Genomic DNA, 8,305 nt, shown 5'->3' with positions numbered 1-8,305 from the left:
CGACGTGAAACAGTCCCACTTGTTTAAGGTAGCAGTTTATTTTGATGTAGATTATTATTGAACAATTTGCCTATAAAATGGTATAATTTAAATACTCTTCTTGTAATAATTCTTTTCACTGAATATCATGAACGCGACTGAACCCGAGCGAGCGGAGCGAGCGAGGGGGGAGGGGAGGGTGTGGGAAGGGGGTGTTCCCCCTCCCACTGTAAGAACTTTTTGCATTTTGATGTTGTTAATGGTGCAATTTGATGCATGTTTTTGCGCGTTTTATCGACGTGAAACAGTCCCATCACTTGTTTAAGGTTGCAGTATATTTTAGTGTAGATTATTATTGAACAATTTGCCTATAAAATGGTATCATTTAAATAATCTTCTTGTATCAATTCTTACACTGAATATCATGAACGCTGTCTGTTCAGCAATCAAACAGAAACAGCATGCACACGAGGTTGTAGATAGGGGCATATCCCCTCCCACACGAAGGTGATTTGCGTTTTCTGACCTGAAATTCAGCGATCTGGTGCAAATTTTTGGTGCAATACTTTTTCATCGAAGTGTTGAAATCACGGAATTTAGCTCTTATTCCGAATGTGCATCATCTGTGTGTATGTATAAAGTCTAGTGAGGTAGAGCTTTAGTAATAGGGGAAGGGGGATTCCCCCTCCCGCTCGCGGAGCTTTTGCGTTTTTTCAGAATTGAAATAAAGCGATCTGGGTATATAGCCACAGTCTACTTCTATGCATGGCGGAAGGGGGGGGGGGGGGGGAGGGGCGGGCGAGCAGGGAGAAGGCGTGGGCGAGTGTTATCTCCACCCTTCCCTTCCGATGGAGCTTTTGCCCTTTAAAGGACAAGTTCACCTTCATAGACATGTGGGTTGAGTGAATGCAGCAATATTAGTAAAACACATCAATGAGAGTTTGAGGAAAATCGGACAATCCGTTTATAAGTTATGAATTTTTGAAGTTTCTGCTCAGTCACGGCTGGATGAGAAGACTACTATAGCTTGTGATGTCATATGAGTACAACTCTATAAAGAAAGTATAAAGAAAATTCAAGATATTTTCACTTTTCTCACATAATGAAAGGACACTCGACTTCTCTCTTTCAGAATTCAGGGGGAATAATATTACCCCTAACATAAATCAGTAACAAGTCGAAGAAATGTGCACTTTATTCAAAAAGTCAAGTTTTGTGAAATTCTCTTTTTATTTTCCTTATATCGTTGTACGCATGTGACATCATACACTGTAGTAGTCTTCTCCTCCAGCAGTGATTGCACAGATATTTTAAAAATTCATAACTTTTGAATGGATTGTCGGATTTTCCCCAAACTTTCACTGATGTGTTCTACTAATATTGTTGCCTTCACTCAGTCCACATGTATATGAAGGTGAACTTGTCCTTTAAGGTTGAAATTGAGATGTCTCGTATACGCACATTTGATGGAATCAACATTTTGGAAATCACACACACAAAAAAAAAAACTGATGGAGGGGGGACTGAGGGAGGAAAGGGTCGAATAAAAGGGGAAATTCCCCTTATACATGAGGGAACTTTGAGTTTTCGGAATATAAAAGTGATAATTCTGGTGCACTCAGAATTATTCATAATTTGTTGTAAATCTAAAAAGTGTACAAAGCTAGGGAAAGGAGCACAGAGGGGGAGGGTTTGGGAGGGGGATACCCCCTCCCAAGCACGAGAGATTTTGCATATTTTGAATTGAAACTCAACGATTTGGTGCACACTTTGAGTGAAATATTAAAAAAAAATATCTTATTTGATGAAAGGTTGCAAAGGAGACCCGCTTCATGTGCATGCATACAGTATACACGCATTTTTTTTTCGCTTCCCAAATCCCCGGTCCAAATCTTAGGGGGGTCGACCGCCCCCATCGCCCCCCACCCCGGCTACGCCAGTGGAACGACCCAAGTCCATGGAAGACCATTTCGAGTAAATTACAAAAAAAACTGTATATCTTTTTTATTTCTCCAATAATATTCTATTTAACTTTGATGGGAAGGTAACATTGTATATACAAATTAAAATTTATATTATTATGACAATTAACATTTACATTAATTGTGGAGAGGCCATTTTGTGTGGTGGACTTGGGTCGTTCTTTGATTCATATACATGATATTCTGCTATAGAGATGAGAGAAGGATGAGAGAGGGTGCTATTATATGAATGTAAGAATGACCCAAGTCCTTCATTTTTACATTAATATAAGATTTAACTCATTCATTTCAGGCACTTCCGGTGGTAATTAGGATTTATCATTTATACACAAGATGAGTCCTTGCCTAAGCTACAATTTCCCATGTCAAACTGAATTTGGCCAAAAAATTGGACTTGGGTCGTTCTTATATTCAGGTCTTCAATTCATAAACAGGACTTGAGGCCCTTCGATCGGCCGTACAGATGACGACGTAAAGCTATTCGCACTTACGTACTCGCACATAATGCGCGCTACAAAAAAACGAGCTCACTTATGGCTCATTTCACCGCTTCTGATTGGCTACGTTCTTGAACCTAATTTTTTATAATCTCGCGTGAAATTGCTTTGCCATGTTGATATTCACCGCAAGTGAAAAGGTGCACGAGTTGGTGTGCACTCGTCACATTTATTTATGTATCTCTTTACCTGGGGCCATCTTCCTCGTCAAGCTTAGCTTATGATGATGGTCCCCTGCATTTCATTTTTATCATTTCCTATTGCTTCCTTTCATATATGATATTCGTTCTTGAAAAAAAAAAAAGAAAATGTATGTAAGATCCAAACGTTACGAATATTAGCTGTGTAAATGACTATGTAAGTATTTTGTTGATTTGTTGATTTGTATTGATTTTGAAATGCAGAAATAAAAAATAAAAACTAAAAAAAACTGAAACATTATTCACTCTTTGCCGCGGTACGACTTCGCGTGTTTTCGAGACCTTCTAGCAAGATGGAATACACATCTTCATGGTGGATGGAAAACATAACTTCATCGTGGGAGAGACCTGACGGCTATTCATATGTACAACAAAGTTTGTGGCAAAAGATTGCGTTCTATTCTACAGCTCTAATAGCCTTTTTGGCGATTGTCGTCAACATTGTTACCATGTCCGCTATTCTTGCAAGTCGCCACTTGCGGAGAAAACAGAATATTCTCATATTTAGCTTGGCCCTGTGTGATTGTCTTGCTGCTCTATCTGGACTTGGATGGCTTGCTATTGTCTTCAGGGCAAAATATTATGAGGTTCGTTTCAATTGTTCTTTTGGCATTTTTGAGGTCGAGAATAATTTGTGAGTAAAAAGAGCCGTTTTATACAAAACTTACTTGAATCTGTTTTTATCTCTTCTAGTATTTTGGGAAGTTAACAGTATGCGTTCGGAAATTAGTCTTTGCAACAAAGACCATGCATGTAATCATTCACTTACATTGTTATAATTCACTTTTCACTTCTTCTACCTTTTAATGAACGTTTGGTTACTTTGAATGGCAACTATTAAAAAAAAAACGAACAATGCTACCATAGCGTAATGCACACAATCAACATACACAGGACCAGAAGGAATGAAGTATGCATATACACGTTTTCATCACCTCTGCTTTATTTCATTCGTAAAAGGAATGCCATTAAATTGTGGTTTTAACCATGGGATGTTGTTTTCCCTTTGTTGTTTTTATCAATCAGATCAGTGACTACCGGATGTATCAGGTCCATAAAGCGAGTGCATATACAGCTGTATGTTCCTTCCTACCATGCTAATGTCGATATTGACTACACTTGGACTAGCGATCCATCGGCTGATTGTGATACGCCTCGACCCGCTAGGTCATGAACATTGGGCTACTCCCAAAAAAAACTGATCTTAGCAGTTGTTTTAACTTGGCTTCTTGTCGGACTCATAAGTTTCCTCGACATGCATTTTGTAGAGTTCGAACCTCATTTTATTCTGGGTTACGCCGCAGCCAGCTTTGCCGGCCAAATAGCCATCGTGGCAACATATTACACAGCTTACAGAACAATTAAGTCATCATCTCGAAATGCGGGCATATCACCTACAAATGAGACCAATAAGAGAATCTTGATTACGTTTGTTTTAATTTCTGTGACGACCATATTATGTGTGTGTCCTATAAACGTCCAGATCGTCTTGACGTATCCATTCGATGATGGAATCATGAGCTCAAATGTAGCCGGAGGCGTTTTCAAGTCCCTCCCGGTGCTGAACAGCATTCTGAATCCTGCGATCTACTGGTTTCGACTCAAGGATTTCAGGACCGTCTTGCGAGGTTGGTGCGACAGATGCAGGAGAAGAAGAAGACGAGAACGGCAAACACTGCCAAATATTTCATCTGAAAACAGGTCAACTGAAACATCTGTTACTCATACAAACCGAAATTTGACACCTCAAATATAATGAAAAGAAGGCAAGAAACTAGCAAATCCTGGACATGGTGCATAAATTTAGCTCCTTATTATTATTTTTTTCTCTTTTTTTGCGGAGATCTTATTACGTGTTTTATTTTGCAAGCTGATTCGACAATATTACACCACGATTTGCATCTGAGAACATTAAAAACTAGAAAAGGACTATGAGAGCGCAGCTAGGTCTCCGCCAAGCGGCTACTTTCCACCGATGATCTTGCTCTTCCCAACGAGATTTTTCTCCTCTCTACAATAAAACCTCAAATACGCGCAGCCTGAACTCCTAAGTTCATTGACCCTACTGCCAAAATACCCAAATCCTTCATAAATTCCCCCAAAATCACTACCAAAAGTTAATTATTTGTTACTTGTGTCATTCGCAACCTTTCTTGCAAGTTTCATCCCGATCCGTTAACCACTTTTTGAGTTATTTTGCACATGGACAAACGAACACACAAACCAACGGTAACGAAAACATGACCTCCTCCCTTGGCGGAGGTAACTATAAAGTAGTGATTTTCCTTGCATGTTGTCTTCGAAAGTAACACAGGTATGAATCACAGGTGAAGTGCCTGTTAAAAATGTCTCAAAGATTAATGTGTTTTTATTAAACAAATATTCTCGAGCAATGGTGTTTGCGAAAATATGGCTTATTGCATGATTTAGAGTAAATATTTTTCAGCATTCCATAGGGTGGATAGATTAAGCTAAAAGGGATGATACAGTACATTGGTGGAGATGAGAATTTGCAGGGCTTTTAACTTTTTGCGAGATACCAAGAAAACACTTATAAGATAGTACAGAGCACACCATTTCCACAGGAATTCAAAGTTTATTTGATGAAAATCGGGTTTGGAATGACTGAAACATCCAACAACAAAGTAAAGAAAAGCGATCATAATAAAGTGTGGGTCCCACACTTATTAGAATCGCTCTGTTTTGGATATCTCAGCCATTTCAAAACCAATTTTCGTCAAATAAAGAACGTTGAATTTCTTATGGAATTACATGTTCTTCCATATTTCATAAGAGGTTTCTCATTATCTCACCAAAAAAGTTAGAAACCTGAAAATTAGGTCTCAACCAAAACTATGAGATCCCCTTAAATCAGGGTGATATTTCTACCAGCCACACACACACACACACACACACACACACTCACACACACACACACACAAGGGTGTGGTCTAAGATAAATGTCCTTTCGCTTGTTGAATTCTCTTCTCTGACATGATGATACTCGACCATACACATTATGGTCAAAGCCTAACCAAAATCATCCACCTGATTCTCACACTTTTAGGACACCAGTGATTTTACATTTGTGGCTCTGAGGCTATTGAGTTAAGATCGGGCTTAGGACACGTATACATCGATAGAATGATGCAAGAAAAAATTGAAACTTCACTTATTCGCTTACCTCATCTCATTTGTGAACGATAGTGCAATTTGACTCTCCAATATTGTATTTAGTCCGTGTGTAATCTGTGGTTCTTAATGACGTGTAATTCGATGTGGTAATTCCAGTTTTCATATACAAAAAAAAAGATCAATGATATATGTATATTTGTTTTACTTTGTTTTGGGGAATGCACCCTACAAGCATTCTTGTTTGTTGCTGTTGTTGTAGTGTTTTGCAGTCCTCCCCACCTCCAGGATCTTCAAAATTTTACGTTTTTTTTTTCTTTTTACCTTATCAATATTACATGCAAATTCACGTATCACATTAAGCAATATCGATATACGTATTATATGCACTTATATATATGGGTAAACAAAATGTATTCACATGCTTTGTTGGAGATGGAAAAACAAATGAATAAATCCATGAATGTATGAATGAATGAATAAATGATAATAATCATGCAGTGTTAAAGCGCATATGGAAAATTATTATATTGTACTCATGTCAGTTTCAAAGTATTCATAATTGTCATTATATTTGTTTAATAACTTTGTTGTTCTTTACAAGAAATGGAGAAGAAGGAAACCTAGGCAGGGAAAGAGGTGTGCCAAGATTCAATTTGCCACATCCATTAAGAAAGAATGGACTTGGTAAATCGTTGCAGTTCATGAAGATCATTTCGAAAAGATATAGCGAATCACCGTGACGGAATCACTTCATTAACTCTGGACTAGTTCATCTCCAAATGAGAATGATGAGAATAACTTCAATTCATAAACTGTTTTATGGTGCAAATGACAGTCCCATGCTCAGAGAAAATCAAAATGTGTTGCTTTCTGTGAGCAAACAATTACAATCTTAAGTGAAGCGTTGGTCTGAGATTTGTGATAGTTGCCAATGAGTATAAGAATGTCACTATTGGCCGTGTAAGGTTGTCGTTGGCTTGAAGTAATCCGACCGGAACGGAAAAACAAGCTAATGTCCATATTAATTGTAAGTTATTTGATCAGATCTTAATATGTATAATGGTGACGGATAAGAGTTTGCAGGCGACCACCATTTAGCGTATAATGTACAGTGTATATTCTGTTAGTAATCTTACTACTACACTGTGTGTGATAATCAGTCATCATTAGGGCCTAAAGTTAAGAATAACAACACATTAGCGATCGTATGTGTCCTTGTAAGAAGTTTATTTGGTAATTGTAAAACCGAATGGAACATTTTTTAAAATAATAAAGAGTTTTTTTGGGGAAAAAAGTTGTATTATCATGACTACCACTACACGCAAAGTTAGTACTTCTCACCCCGCTTTCATCCATTCACAGTTAAGGAAAGAAACTTCTGAAGAAAAAAAAACCGCCCTGGTGTATGGTCTTGGCGAGAGGTTTTTTTTTTTTTGGGGGGGGGGGGTGGAATTGACATAATCATGTTCAGCAGTACTGATAGTATATATCGCATTACTTATCACGGATTTTTCACTTTCCACTAAATACACTGATGAGAATTATTGCGGTAACATTTGGGAGAAAACTCCGTTTGACAAGCAGAAAAGAATGGACACATAAGTTGTTTAGTATTCTAATTGCAACTACGCAAAGGGGTAGTGACCGCACCCACACAAGGGTGCATAATCACGAGACCGACAGCCACGAGTTAGAGGGCCGATGAATCATACAGCCCACGAGCTAGAGGGCCGATGAATCATACAGCCCACGAGCTAGAGGGCCGATGAATCATACAGCCCACGAGCTAGAGGGCCGATGAATCATACAGCCCACGAGCTAGAGGGCCGATGAATCATACAGCCCAAGAGTCACACAGCCTATTAGTTAAACAGCCCATGAATTCAGCACCAAAGCAAACAAGACTCACGAGACGGACACATAAAGCCAATTATTGCGTTTTGTCGAACTCGTGGGATGTTGTTACCTTGTGTCGAACTCATGGGCTTTATGACTCGTGAGTTTTGGTCTCGTGGAATGACCCCCCCCCCCCCCCAAACACACACACACACACACACACACACACACACAATCCTTCAAAGTTTGAGCAGCCCTGAACTAAAATTAGTTTAAAATTTACAGCGTTCTATTACTACTACTTTTATTATGACTGTTTTTACTACTACTATTCTTCTTCTTCTACTGCTACTACTACTACTGCTCATTTGATACAATAAATTCAATTCATTCATTATTTCATCTTTTTCTTATCCTATCCGGCTGAAACATATTGTTTTTGTTTTTTTTTATAGATGCTGAATGAAGATTAATACACCATGATATATAATAAAGGAAATACGTTCCTTTCATAATATTGAAAGTATGGACTGGAACAAAAATTGGAAATTGGGAGGAATGCTTAAAGGCAAATACTCTTTAGGGTGTACCCACATTATTAAAGACAAAGCACGTGTAGAGGAATTACAAAACAAACTAGGACATGGTAACCCGACTATATTGAACCCCAAACAGA

The sequence above is a fragment of the Diadema antillarum genome, unplaced genomic scaffold (assembly GCF_040938485.1).
Source record: "Diadema antillarum isolate AM-2024a unplaced genomic scaffold, OU_Dant_1.0 scf00000006, whole genome shotgun sequence".
NCBI lineage: Eukaryota > Metazoa > Echinodermata > Echinoidea > Diadematoida > Diadematidae > Diadema > Diadema antillarum.
This window is presented reverse-complemented; position numbering follows the sequence as displayed.